General features: G+C 39.7%; 1 protein-coding gene across 1 annotated transcript in view; it reads right to left on the bottom strand.

Annotated features, from left to right (window-relative positions):
• Positions 1–15,555, bottom strand: part of LOC100770451 (histone lysine acetyltransferase CREBBP) — a 127,546-nt gene that overhangs the window by 72,453 nt on the left and 39,538 nt on the right. The window lies entirely within an intron of this gene.

Genomic DNA, 15,555 nt, shown 5'->3' with positions numbered 1-15,555 from the left:
ACCAGCCAGAAACTGCTCAGGTCCTGGGCTGCACAATGACAGCCTCCAAAACAATGGAAGAAAGGGTGGGCTATCTTCCTTCTACACTGACAGACACCATCATAGACAGATAGTTATCTGCCACAATAATATTTATGCCAATCCATGCTGAGTCTGTCTTGGGTACAAAACCAGGAGATCTTCCCTCCCTCAAACATTTGTCTGACATTGAGTGTACTTAGTGTTTAGGAGGGAACTAAATAAATGACCACTCCAAGACATCACCACTTTAAGAAGCCCTCCAGAACAAGAGCATAGATCAGCCCTAGAGAAAGCAAATCACTAAAGCCGGGGCACAACAGCACAGCATGATCTGGGGAGCACCAGGAAAGCAGCTGTCCTCGTTTTATCTTCTAAACTTTGGAAGTGAAACTGTCAGTTAAGTACTGACTACACAAGCATTGAGGATCCACAGCACCGATGTAAAAGCTGTACACAGTGGCATGCACCTGTAAGATACACCCACACCAACACATACATATACCATGTACACAAACAAATAATATATATACTATATAACATTTTATAATATACGAAAATAATATACTTTCAAGGTTCTGAGTTCACCTGGTCATGCTAAAAAAAAAGCTGAAGACACTGTAGAGTTGACTTTTACAGGATGGCAGTTTTCTGTTTGATCACAACACAGACGGGAGAACAGTCTGGTCATAAATATTTTCTGCCTTACTTTCTAAGCCAACAAACCTTGGTGCAAGACCCCATTATATCCTAAACTAGAGACACCTCTCCCCCCCAAACCCAAACAATCCTGGGCACCAGAATACTAACCTATTGGTTGAAACAAAACAAAACAAAAACTCAATTTGCTTCAATGGAGAACAAATACTATACCAGCTATAGAAATATTAATAAAACAAGCTCTGGGCTCCAAAAGAACACAAAGCTTCTCTTCACTGCATTAACCAAGAGAGCATCTTAATTGTTCACCATCCTCTCCTAACTCATCCTAAGATCTGTATCAAAAAGACAATAAACACCTCTTACCCATAAAAAAGGTTAAGACACAGGAATTCAAAAACTAGAGGGTTTAAGGCACAACGGCACTGCTATTGAAAAGGCAGTGAGCCAAAGGCACAAGTGGGTCACTGCAAAGGAGGCCCCCTCCCAGGGCAGGCTCTACAGCAGTGGTATGCCACAAATGACCTTCTTGCTTCTCTGTAGGATGGGAATGCAAAGAGGCATTTTCTCCACATTGAGGCCACACCAGTGGCAGCTTCCCTCCCAAAAGAGCAGTCCACACTACTACACTGGGCTGAAACAAATGTGCAGAGACAACTTGAATTGCCAGTAGGGACAGGACACATGGTGGTGTGTGCGTGCATGTGTGAAAAGATACACTATTAGATTTTCAAAGGAGGTCCACTAGAATTCCTAAGAGCACCTATAAATGAATATTGCTTGCCTATGAGAAAATGAACTCAGAGAACAAGCAACTTCTCCTGACTTCAAAGAACTCCATGCCTCAAGTAAGAGCTTTACTACTGCTCAAGAAGCCAATCATTCTGTAACAAATGAACTCTGATTTTCATCTCCAGATGACCACTCAAATACTCAAAGGAAGGTCCAACTCCAACAAAATGCCAAATTGGTATGACCAAAGCTACACACTTAATGGAACAGGCTATGTGACCAGCAGGAGGAAGGGGATAACAAGCAGACACATGCTATCATGCAGGAGCTCACAAGGTCAGCAGGGCCATGGGGAATGCTCTGTGACAAGTGCTAAGTTTGATATGATTTCAGTAAGACCACAAATTATTTTTTGCAAAAGTCATAATTTTATATAATTTTATATATACGTAATACCATACATAGCACATGGAAGAAGTGAGACCAAAAAACATACAGAAAAATCAAATATGACTTTCAGCAATAAGCTACCTGTCACTTCATAGACAAGGGAAAGGTTGCCTAGGAATATCAGGAACATCAGATATCAGCTCAAGTCCTCACTCTAAGTACCATATACCCAATCCTACACCATGAGGATTGTCACCTCCCCATTGCACAGAACTATGTCCTCTAAGCACAGAAGACTGAAATGAGTACCATTGGACAGAGACACTGGCTCTGTCAACAAGGAGCTGGCAAACCACAGCCAGTGGGACAACAGCAGTATAATGCCTGATGCAAAGGGGCACAACAAATGTTAGCATACTCCCCCACAAGTAAGATGTCAATTACAGAGACAGTAATTTCTCGTAGCCAAGCCTGTGAGCTTTGGGGTATTAGCTTGATCTGAATGGTACTCACACTTGCTATCTGTGTGACCTTTCTTGGGCAATTTACTTAAGTCTCTCAATGCTTTGGTATACAATGGAGATGAAAATACCTCCTTCTAAAGGCTATGTGAGGACTTTAAAAAAAAATAACATTCATGAATTCCAACTCAAAGCTGCCACACACCAAGTATGCTAATGTTGGCTATTCGTACTCTTCATGATTATTCTGAGGGTTTGGGGTCAAATTACACTAAATATGAATGGTTTCTTTCCAAAGTTTGCCTACAATAATAATAAAGGAACAGTTTTGAGAATATCAAATGATTGGGAGCAGTTTACATACAAATACATACTGCGTTTGATTGTGAGACAAGTTCTGAGAACCATGAAAAACACTAGGATGAGAGCACTCTTAGGGCTTACTACCTATAGAAATACTATGAAGAAAAACTTATTTTTTAAACTGTCCCAGTAAATTACAAATATTTTCAACTTAAACTTTGTTCATTTCAACTTAAAATGTATTAAGAAGCAATTGGATATCGTGGCCCACACCTCTGGTCCCGGTAACTGGGAGGCAGGAGTATCAGATTATGCTATATAGGAAGACTGTCTCAAGAAAAATTAAGGATCAGAATATACTGGCATAATGCACATTAGCTGAAATTTGAACCAAAACTTAAACAGGGTGACTCCTGCTTTCATGTGGGCACAAAGCAACTCCACTTAGTGTGTTTTCAGTCTGAGCCAACAGGTTAGTTAAGCGGACACTTTCAACCTTTCTCTATGCAGTGGAATACAAATAAAAACCACAGATTTATATAAGTTTTATAAAAAAACTATGATTCAGCTGGGTGGTAGCAGCACAAGCCTTTAATCCCAGCACTAGGAAGCCAGAGACAGGTGGATCTCTGTGAGTTCGTGGCTAGCCTGGTCTAAAGAGCAAGTTCCAGGACAGCTAGGGCTATACAGAGAAACCCTGCCTGGAAAAACAAAACCAAACCAAAACGAACAGTAACACCAAAAATATGATTCATATATATGAAACAAAAAACTGTAAATAATTTAAGAAGCAGATATCCATTCTAATAGAAAGAACTATAATTAACCAAGACTATGGCTAGATCGTTTGTAAAGTCAAAGCATTTCTCTCTTGGCAACCCACCACTGCTGGAAAAAAGCCAAGAAGAGTAGTTTTCATGGAACAGCATGACTGTATTCAGTCGGCAGCTATCACCCACTTGCTCTTGGAATCCTTCCAGCACCTCAACTTAATGAATGGGAAGTTAAGAGACATAAACCAGTAAGCATAATGTCATAGGCAGCACATTCACCAACCAGAGCACAACTGGGAAGTAGAACTAGCTAAGCTGACACAGGCATTTAACAGTCCCATCCTGGTAGCACTGAGGAAGACACAGCCCCAGATCTCAACACTTGATGTCAACAGTAAACCCTACTTGCAAAAGTTTCCTTTGGATATGACTTCTATTAAGGAACCATGACAGGGCAATAAGAACTACAGGCCTAGGGCACCAGAATTTTTTGGTGATGAAGCCAGCACTCCACAACCAGTGTTATGCCTCAGCAGGCCATCCCTTCAGGATGCAATCTATGTTAATTCATAAGCAAAACACTGGGCTGGGGGCAGCTGGAAATTTGTAATCCTGCTCCTAACTAGCCACATGGCAGGACCAACCTCTAGCCTCCAACCTTAACTTTTCATGCGTAAAACAGGAACACTCAAGTGACCACACTGGAACTTCCACAATTCTTTCAAATTATAAGTCTTATGCCTTTTTAAGTTTCAATCATTGTTTAAATTACATGACAGCTTTATACTCCTGGGAAATGCAGGTATTCACAGTGAGGAAAATCTGGCAGGTTTGGAAGGGCCTTATATCAGCGATACTCTTGATGTGGCCAATAGCCACTATGAAATATAACATAGGGTACATCCTATTATTTACATGGCACAGGAACCAGGATTCCACAGCTTCACATTCTCTGTACTCTTGCCCAGAGTACTTTACAGAAAGCATGGAGTATAAGACAAAATAATCCAAAAGAGGGCAAATAATCCAAATGTCAGTGAGTTGTTTTGCCTAATTCCATCAAATCCTTATACCTTTTTAAGGCTCCATCAAATCCTAATAATTTTTTAAGGCAAAAGAACAGCCTCTTCAGGATTTAGCAGTCCTTTCCATCCTGGCCCACAGAAGCAATTAAGAGGAAGGAGAAGAGATAAATGGGAGACATGAGGAAAAATATCATTCCCTTTACCAACACAAATTTAATTCACATTGTAGATCAGCTACATGACATAGCAGAATAGATCATCATTGGGTAAACTACACATGTGCCCTACAGATATGCCATCCTTCACAATTCACAGTCTACTCAGTGATGAAAATGACAAATGGACACTAGGAGGGCTCAAAGAAGCAAGGTAATGTAAGTATCAATAAGACCCAGAGCAATGGGAAGAAGGATGGGTAGAATCCAGAAGAAAGCAAGCACAAGATGATGTACCTCTGCTACACCAGGGCACAAAAGAAGAACAAGTTCACTTTTAGAAAGGTATGTATTTTCATATATATGTTCTACACATTTGTACCGACACATGTTCTGGATACCCAGAGAGGCTAGAAGACTGTCAGATCCCCTGAAGCTAGAGTTACAGGCAGTTGTGAGCTGCCCAAAGTGGGTGCTGGGAACCAAACTCAGGACCCGTGAAGAGCAGCAAGTGTTTTAACCTATCTCTTGGGTCCCAAGAACAAGCCCTTAAAAAGAGGCTGGTTAGCTTTATCATGACAGTGAGCGGACAGTATGTGAGACAAGCTCTGAGAGAAAGCCATAGGGATACAAACAGGTTCTGTGCTGTTCTCACCTGGCAAGCTTTATACACAACAGGAGGGATGGAATGAGTAAAGGTAGACACAGAACTCTAAATAAATGCAATCACCTGAAGTGTAAAGCACACTTCTAAAATTCTGTAACATCAAATACTGAACTGTGACAAGCCCTATCAAAAAGACCATGGACAAATGACAATCTTAAATGGGCTCCTGACAAGTGATGCCTGCTTGTCATAGGCCTCAGAGGAAGCTAAGAGGCTTTAGCACCTGACACATAAAGAGACACAGAGAAGTACAAAAAGAGTGGGGAAGAATTAAGGGACTGGTGAGGTAGAGAGATGACTCTCATAGTATAATCAGTATCTGAGGGCTGGCAGAGAGAAACCACCCTGTAAGATTAAAAAGAAAAAACCAGAACACAACGTATATAATCTCCAAGAAACATATACAGAGCAAGGGTTGGGGGTGGAGTGCAACTACAAAACATTCAGTGATTATCTGGAGGGTTTTTCTCCTTTCTGAAACGGTATTTTATGCATTGTTAGTGCTGTGTAAGGTATGTGTATGAACAGAGTGCTTTGTGGAGGTCAGAGACAACGTTGTAGAGTCAGTTCTCTCTCCTACCTTCATGTGTGTTCCAGGGATCAAACTCATGTATTCAGGTTTGCATGGCAAATCCCTATTGAGCTGTTTCAAAGTCCCAGTTCTTTTCTTTTAAAATTTCAGTATTATTTAAAACATCTTTACCAAGTATTTTATCATAAGAAGTTGTTTTTTAAAGTCATTTTCTACTCAAACACTCTAACTGCCCAAAATGACAAAATGATCCACTGTTTGTCTGCACAGCCATATTTAAAATATTAACTGAAGCTGTCATCCAGCACTAAATACAACTAGGTAAACCAAACTGATTATGGCTCAGAGATTACACATTGCTTTAATGTATTATAGTGTGACTAGAAAAACATCTGAATGAGTGAGGCTTGCTCACCATTATCAGATCTTTACCACCAGCCTTTGCAGAAAAGGTAGGAAGGAGGGAAGACAGAAACAAGTATAATCAGGACACCAACAGTTGTGCATTGCTCAAACAGCTTATGTTCACTGCTTCAGCAATCGTGTTGGCGCTTGGTACAACAAAGGTGCAATTATCACCACAATCTGAACTCTGGCTCAATTCTGGCAGCCAGAGATGCTGCTTCATTAGGAGTTATTTGGTACCTGAGCTTTGGACGGCTTATGAAAGAGAATGGAGTTGAGGATTTGCCTGAATATACTTAGCTCCCAAGGTACCATTACATTCACTAAACAATAAACAAATGCAAAAAGGAGCCACCTTATATAAGAAGCACTCTTCCAGCAATGAGAATTATTACATTCCCCACCTGCTACTGCCTGCCTATTTACTTATATCTATCCATCCATCCAACCATCCATCCATCCATCCATCCATCCATCCATCCATCCATCCATCCATCCATCCATCCATCCATCCATCCATCCAAGACAGGGCTTCTCTGTGTAGCCCTGGCTGTCCTTGAACTCAGATCCACACGAAATCACAGAGATCCACCTGTCTCTGCCTCCCAAGTGCTGGGATTAAAGGTGTGCTCCACCACTGACAAGCTTCCTTCCACCTGCTTCTAAATTTAGCTCTGTGGCCATACACACATTTAGCAACCAAGAACAAAGTATCTATTAGTTATCTTTCAGAAGGTACTATGGAGTGGTAAAGGCACTATGCAGGAGGGACAAGTATTCTCAAGACCACATTAACAGACATAACCCAAAGAAATCACATGGGTGCTTTCATCTGATCAACTGGATCTCTAGATAGAGAGGATTCCCATACAAGAAGTCAGGCTCAACAGACCAAACCAGAACTGGGCCTTGAACACCTGCTATAAAACACCAGTAACGTTCCACATCATCAGCATCAAAGAGAACATGGTAAGACACACACACTCACATGTGCACATACATATATACACACTACAACCTCCTCATCCATATCCTTATCTCTGTTTCCCATTCCTGCTCAATAAGAACACCTACTCATGGCTAAGAATATATATTTCCACTTGCCATCTGAAAAAGACATGCTAACTTCTGGTTTCTGACTTCAATGGGACAGCATATAGGAAAATGCTCAGAAAAACCACAAGACCCTGTACAATCTTGAGGTGGCTTTATGATTTTCTTTCCAAAAATAGAATGTAATATATTTCTCTAAGCAACCAGGACTCTCTGAAATGAACACTTTAAAAAGACAAATAAAAACTTAAGTCAGAAATGTAGTACTGCAAAATTATTACCCCAAATGCCAAATAACTTATTTAAATAAAAACCATGATTCTTTTCAAAAAAAAGAAAAACCAACTTAAGTCAGGCGGGGCGTTGGTGGTCATGCCTTTAATCCCAGCACTTGGGAGGCAGAGTCAGGTGGATCTCTATGAGTTCGTGGCCAGTGTGGTCTACGGAGAAGTTCCAGGATAGGCTCCAAAGCAACACAGAGAAACCCTGTGTGTGGGGGTGGGGTGGGGGGTGAGGGGGGTAACAGCAAGACAATGTTTGAAGTCTGCATATCCAGGATTGCCTTTCTATCTGTGGCAAGGATTTAGGCTGGCCTGTGTTCCAGCTCATTCTTTATTTCTTGGCAGAGAAATACCAAATAAGTATAGCTCAGTTTCGAGCACATGAAGTTTCCACTTGGAAAATACAGAAATTACTGCAATCCTGACTGCAGAGATTGTGTCATCTTTCAAAAGACAAAGGCAAAGAGCCATAATCTTATCCTTAATACATAATTTGCAGATATATAGTCCCAGAAGTTTGACATTACCCTCCACTGATTATTAAATATTGGCAATTGCTAATAAGAAAATGTCACTAACATTAATTCCCTGTTATTTTCTTTAGGCTGGTCTTGAGCTCACAGAGATTCACCTGCCTCTGCTTCCTGAGTGCTGGGATTAAAGGCATGCACCACCATTGCCCAGTAAATGCCTAGTTCTTAACATGGAATGCCAGAAACTTTTAGAAGCTTATCAAAAAGAGCTCAAAACTCTCTGTCCATAGCCAAAATAAGACAATTTCTACACAGACAGAATACACCATAAATCTAAGATAAAGATAAATAATCTAAGATAAATCTAGTTTTTAAGTATGTATGTTTTTGTGTGAGAGACATGGGACTTTAACATGTAAGTCCAGGTTGGCCTTGAACTTTCAGTCCTGTTACATCTGTGCTGGTGTATACCTAAAATTTCAAAGAATGACTAGGACAAAATATCTCTTGTTGAAATTCACCCACACCACCTATTTGAACCAATTAAAAGCAGCAAAATTTTCACTTGAAAATGTGATTGTAAACCTTCAGAAGCAGAAAGAACACAGAAAACATTAATAGGGAAAAACCCTAATAATTCAAAAAGTTATGAACAAAGTTAAAATAAATCAAGTCAGTGTGTGTAATCCCCCCACCCCCCAGATAGGGTTTCTCTATATTGCTTTGGAGGCTGTCCTGGAACTCACAGAGACCCACCTGCCTCTGCCTTGCCAGTATTAAATTGCTGCACCACCAATGCCGGCCCAATTTGTATAACATTTAATGGTTTCAAAGGTTTCTGTTGTTGTTGTTAGTTTTTGGTTGTTGTTGTTTTGAGACAGGATCTCACTATGTAACTCTGGTTGCTCTGAAACTTGCTATGTAGACCAGGCTAATCTTGATCTCAGAGATCTACCTGCCTCTGCCTCCTGAGTAGAGATTAAAGATGTGTGCCAGCAAACTCAGCCAATACCAAGTTTTTAAATAAGATGAAACATGTATATTTTAATCTAAATTTAATGAAAAAACTATGAAGAGACAAATCTGTGGGAAAAAAAATCATATAGACATTCACCTTAAAGGAGAGGGAACATAATCCACCCTAAGGTGTGTGGCAGAAGAAAGGAAAAGAATGTTATAGCAGCGGAATCTAAAGATCAAAACTCTGCCAAGCATCAAGAGCAACATCATATGTGATGAGTAATGTTGACGGATGAGTGCACCCTTGATGAGATGAGAGGAAAATAGCAATGGAATGAAATGACTTTCCTACAAAGTCTTATGACTCTATTCTTTAAAAAAAAAATTAGATTTTATGTATATCAAATGTTTTGCCTGCATGTATGTATATGCACCATGTGTGCCTAGGGCCTGTAGAATTCGGCAGATCCCATGGAACTGGAGTTACAGGTGGTTGGGGCCATGTGGAAGCTGAAAACCAAACTCTTGTCCTTTGCAAGAGCAACAAGTGCTTTCCACTGAGTCATCTCTCCAGTCTTTATTTTATCCTTATGAGAAAAACATCAGAGAAATACATTCAGCAATATCCCTAATCAGTTTTCAAAATGTCAAGGTCATCAAAAACACAAGAAACAATTAAGAAAAATGCCGCTTCTGAGAAAAATCTAAAGAACTGTGATTATTACATGTGGTATAATATCTCCAAGATGGACTCCAAGAATAGGATATAAAGAAGAAGAAGAAGAAAAAAAATCAAGGAAGTCAGATTCAAGTATTGCTGTCAACTGGTTCAATAACTGTGAATGGTTAAGAGGGAAGGTTTGGTGGAATAAAAGTGAAGAGAAAACATGGGACTTCCATGCTACCTTGAAAATCTATGAATCTAAAAGAGCTCTCTCTCTCTCTCTCTCTCTCTCTCTCAATACAGACTACTTTAAAATGAAAAGCAAACTGACAAAAAAAGAGATAAATATCAACAGGCAATAATTTTGAGGAATAAAAACACAGACATTGGTTATATTATTCTGTGTTGTACTTTTGAAAAGGTTAAAAACCCTTGAAACAGGTGAGGCTGGAGAGATGGTGCAGTGGTTTAGAATGTATACTGCTCTTGCAGAGGACCTGGCTTTGCTCCTTACCACCTTCATGGTGACTCCTAAAATCTTGTAACTCCAGTTCCAGGAGATGAATACCCTCTTCTGGCCTCTGAAGGCACCAGGCTTGGCATATCCATACATACAAGCAAAACACTCATGCAAGTAAATCTTAAAATGAGAACAAACAAACAAAAAAAACCACCCAAAATGTTACAAATTAAATCTCTCTTTGTCATCACAATATAAGAAAGATAGATGACTCAGCAGTTAAGAGGACTTGCTACTCCTGCCAAGGACCTCGGTCAGGTTCCTCTCTAACTGCAGTAATGGCAGGGATCTGATGCCCTCTCTTGGCCTCCATAAAAACCACATGCACATGATACACAAAAGTAGGACATACATACATACATACATACATACATACATACATACATACACACACACACACACACACAAATATTTTTTAAAAGACAGATATTTAGTCAGGCATGTTAGGGCACACACCTTTAACTTTAGCACTCAGGAGGCAGAGGCAGGTGGATCTCTATGAGTTTGAGAACAGCCTAGTCTACAGAGTGAGTTCCAGGATAGTCAGGGCTATGTAGACAGACCTTGTCTCAAAAGAAAACAAAACAAAAACCAAAGAATAAAAATACATATTTCAGAGGCAGATTGTTCTATTGACTCAAAATGTGTAGACATTAATTATGGTGGTCTCCTGCATTCAATACAACATATGTACTTCTTGAGAAAAGTCTACCTTCATATATATGGGCCTTGCAAACCCTTATTGGCTGAATACATACTTCAACTAGAGAACCATGACCTGCTCAGATGCCAGGCAAATCTCCATGCACAGGGACTCATTTCTTTAGACTGTAAGCAGTATATCCTTTCACTATAATGAAAAGTATTCCTGAAAAATTACTATCTCTCAGCTATATTTTCTCCAAATTTTGCAGAGGGGGAAACCTGTTCTCTCTCTCTATATATATATATAGACATTACAAGTTTAAAAAAAGACATTAATAATTTTATAGAGAAGTGGTAAACAAATAATTTTTTTAGACTCCATCACAGGTGGGATATAGGTATACATCTGCTACTTTCTAACGTACAAGCAGGACTGTGGCTCAGAAGATGTTACTCCTTGTGTAAAGTAGATGTATCACCCACCTCAGAAGGTTATTAAACACAGGACAAAAACAAACAAATAAACAAAAAAACCATTGTTTGCAGAACTATCAGCACAGTACTGGCATAGCACCTTCTTCCTGCTGACACCTACCATAATTCAGGAAGGGTAAGTAGAGTAATTTAGGAATATGCTAAAAATTTATGCATATATATATATGCAAAAAATATTACACCAAAATAAGCATAAAAACCTCCAAGTGTTTTTAACTTAGTGGCAGATGGATAACAAATTACTGTCTACAGTAGATTTAACTCTTTCTAAAATATAGAAGAAACATTTTGGAAAAGTTGGTTATCATGTTTTGGCTAAAAATACATTGAGAAAAGCACAGCACTTTACAGGTTTATACATTAATATTATTCTGTGGACAACTCAGAAAATAGAAATCTGTAAAGTGTGAAGAGTGCATCACTGTAGGCCACTAACTGCAATCCATGTTGTATGTTCATGTCATCAAACAGAGTGTCCTTGTAGATACTACATCATCAGCCCTACCTGGTGTCTGTTCAAGCTGGTTGCAGGAATAGAGCACTCAGGATGTGTGAAATGAACAGAAGTAGTACAACACTGGAGACAGACCATCTAATTGGCCTAATTTTCAAAGCTTTGTTGACTATCCCAGGAATTGAATGAGACCCCAAAAGACTATGTTCAAGGCTTCTTTCAAGACTTGCCATAAGGAAGGGCAACACTAGCCTTCAAAGGATCAAAATTAACTAACAGAATAAAAACTCATATTCCCCAATAGAAAACAACAAACCACATTCAGTAATATGTCATCCACTGTCTACGCAGTCAAAACTTACTGGGCATGCAAAAAGGTTCTGGAACTAGCTCTTGTAGACCAGGCTGGTCTCGAACTCACAGAGATCTGTCTGCCTCTGCCTCCTGAATGCTGGGATTAAAGGAGGGTGCTACCACCACCCAGAGCAGACAGAATATTAATATAGCTGAGATGAATATCTTATAATGGTTTCAATTTATCAGAGAAATACAACCCAAAATGCATATTCACCTAATGAAAGTTTGGGTATGGTGCCATGTGCCTTTAATCTCAGACCTTGGAAGGTCTATGCTTCCTGCTTGTGGTTTGAGAAGTGAACTCTTAGCTGTTCCTGCTGTCATACCTGCTGGCTGTTGCTACACTTTGCTGCTATTATGTCCTAGGATCATAAGCCCTTTCTTCTATAAATCTTGGTCATGATTAATTTTATCACAGCAATAGAAAAATAACTAAACAGAAGTTGATACCTGGGAGTGAGCTACTGCTGTCAAAGGCCTAACAGTGCTACTTTTCAGAAGAATGTAGGTGACCTTGAACTCTGTACTAGAACTTAATGGGACTCCTAGTAAGAGCTTGGAAGACAGTTACGTGTACTGTGGAGGCCCCTATTCAAGAGGTCTCAGAGAAGAACTATATTAGCAACTAGGCTAGAGAATGTTTCTGTGATATTTAGGGGGGAAGAGAAACAGAAAACTTAATGGTACAGCTAAGGCTCGTGCTAAAAGGAGAGATTAAAGAGAGGCCTGATTTGCAATGGAATAAAGAGAAAGGTGACCTTATGGCCAGATCCAACACAGATAAGCTTCCAATTTGTGAAAGGAAAAGGCCTAAGGAATCTTCTGCTCCTAGAAAGAAACAACAAACAAAAGAATACATGATTCAATAGGGCCAGGCTCCATCCCAAACTGGTAGGCAATCTTATAGTTATCCTTTGTTGATTGCTTCAGAATCAAGAAAGTCAAGGGGTCATGGAATCTTCCTCCACGGTTTCAGAAAGCTGCTAAGCTAGCTACATGTCAAGTCTCTGCATGGAGGACTTGAGAGGCCAATGTGTGAAGATATGGAAGTGATGCCTGAGTTGCAATGGAGACCCCAAGATGTTGGTGGTGCCAGAGCCACGGGACATCTGCCAAGGAGAGCTGTGGGGGTAGGGGCAAATTGCAGACAGCAAGCTGAAAAGGCAAAACCATTTAAGTCCTTTGACAGGGGACATGGAGCTAAAGATTTGACATTTGCTTCTGTTTCAATCTTGCTTCCGTCCATCCAGTATTTCCTAACTATGATGCCTTTATTCCTCCTTTAGAAATCTAATGTATACTTCTGTAATGTTTTATTTTGGAAGTATGTAATTTGCTTTTTGATTTGACAGGGATTTGGAATAAAATATTGTGGAGTCTCAAAAGAGATTTTGGACTTTTAAATAGTGCTGTGACTGTGAAAGATGATGGGGGCTTTTGAACTGGAACTAAATTCTTTTACATTATGTTATGGCAACCAGACTATGGGATCCAGGAGTGGACTATGGTGGTTTGAATGAGAATGGCTCCCATAGTATCAGGCATTTGAATACTTGGTCTCCAGTTGGTGGTACTGTTTACGGAGGTTTAAGATATATGGCCTTCCTGGACAAAGTATGTCACTGGGAGTTGCTTTGTGAGTTTAACGAGTTGTGCCATTCTCAGTTTCCTCTCAGTTTCCTCTCTGCTTCTTGCTTGCGGTTTGAGATGTGAGGTCTCAGCTGTTCCTGCTACCTGCTGCCACAATTCCCTGACATGATGGACCCTTATCTCTCTGGAATTGTGAATGCAAATAAACCCATTCTTTTATACAATGTCTTGCTCAGGGTGTTTTGTCACTGTAATAGGAAAGTAACTAATACAGGGTGTGTTGTGAACAATATTGTAAGTTTGACAGCACCCAGAATCACTGAAGAGACAAGCTTCAGAGCAGATCTGTACTGGATTTTCTAAATTAGCTCCATTAAGATGCAAAGACCCACCTTAAAGCAGGAAGCACAATTCCATGGGTGAGGTCCCAGAATGCATAAATAAGGAGAAAGCCAATTTAGCATTTGCAGTTATCACTCTTCTCTTCCTGACTGCAGATGCAAGGTGAGCAGGTGCCTCAAGGTCCTGACAGTATGATCCTGGAACCATGAGCCAAAATAAACTCTTCCTTGTTTGAATTGTTTTGTTGGGTGTTTGATGCAGCAAAGAGAAAAGTAACATGGGTTGAAGGGAAGTACAAAGGAATTTTCTGGGTAAGAGACCTGTCCTACATCCTGAAGGACTTGTTCATTCTAAGTGCTTATATTTCCAAAAATATAAAACATTAAAACCTTTTAAAAATTAGCAATAGTATGTCTTTAATTCCAGATCATAAGAGTTGGCTTTTAGTTGACAAAGAGGATTACTTAACTAGTCGTCACTCATTCCTCTTACAAGTATGGGTCTCTGAGAGTTATCAAAGAAATCTCCATTGTTGCTAATATGCCAAACATTCATTCGGGTTTAATTACAGAGAACAATCAGTTAACTAGAAAAAAGAAACACTGACTTGAATTTTGACTTTAAAAAGACACATAACTATACATATTAAGTGAGCCCTGTAAAGGCACTTTGCTGGCTAGCTTGATAACCCAAGTTCCATCCTGGAACCTACACTGTCAAAATAGGGAACCAACTCCCGTACTATTGACTTCCACACTCAAGCTCACACACACTACAAATAAATATAAACAAAAGACGAGTAGGGATAGAATTATGAGGTGTTTTTTTTGTTTGCTTGTTTTGTTTTTTTTTTTTTTTCCTGCAGAAAGACCCATGCTTTCAACTTTTAAAAATAAAAGTGGTGGCACACGCCTTTAATCCCAGCACTTGGGAGGAGAGGCAGGCAGATATTTGTGAGTTCAAGGCCAGCCTAGTCTACAAATCAAGTTCCAGGACAGGTGCCAAAATTCACAGAGCCAACAAACAATTTATGAATTAAACAACATTCTCTGAAAATGTTACAAAAGTCTCATTTAGGGCTATCTCATGTCCTACAGCAAAGTAGCACTCCTCAATTTCTACAAAAACAAACACCTAGGCAGTGTGCTAAGAGCTGCTCACAGACATCTCACGCATAAGTATTTCCTCTCATAATTGACACAAAAGTTCTTGGGGGTAGGTACTATTTTATATCATGTAAAAGATAAGAGGGAGATGGAAAAGGAGAGAGACAAGCAAAGTGATTTTCACACAGATAACAATTTGGAGCCTTCGTACATATGAATCCAGGCAGCTCACTTCAGAGTCCAAGCTCCACTCTTGGGAGTCATCTTCTGCAGTTATGGGAGGGTACCTGAAACTGCTTTGCCCTTCTGCCCAAAAGCTGCTCCTCCATTGGCTATACACATGCCACACTGCTCTGTAATTCACCATGAGAGGGAGTTTCATTTTACAATCTACTTATTTCTGTTGTGGTTTTCTAAGAGACCAAATTATTATTTTTTTTCTAAATAGAAAATGCCATTTTATTTGCACTATTTTTAAATTGAATTATTTTTAT

The sequence above is a fragment of the Cricetulus griseus genome, chromosome 7, assembly GCF_003668045.3.
Source record: "Cricetulus griseus strain 17A/GY chromosome 7, alternate assembly CriGri-PICRH-1.0, whole genome shotgun sequence".
NCBI lineage: Eukaryota > Metazoa > Chordata > Mammalia > Rodentia > Cricetidae > Cricetulus > Cricetulus griseus.
The sequence above is the reverse complement of the archived record's forward strand: the minus strand, read 5'-3'. Positions and strand labels throughout refer to the sequence as shown.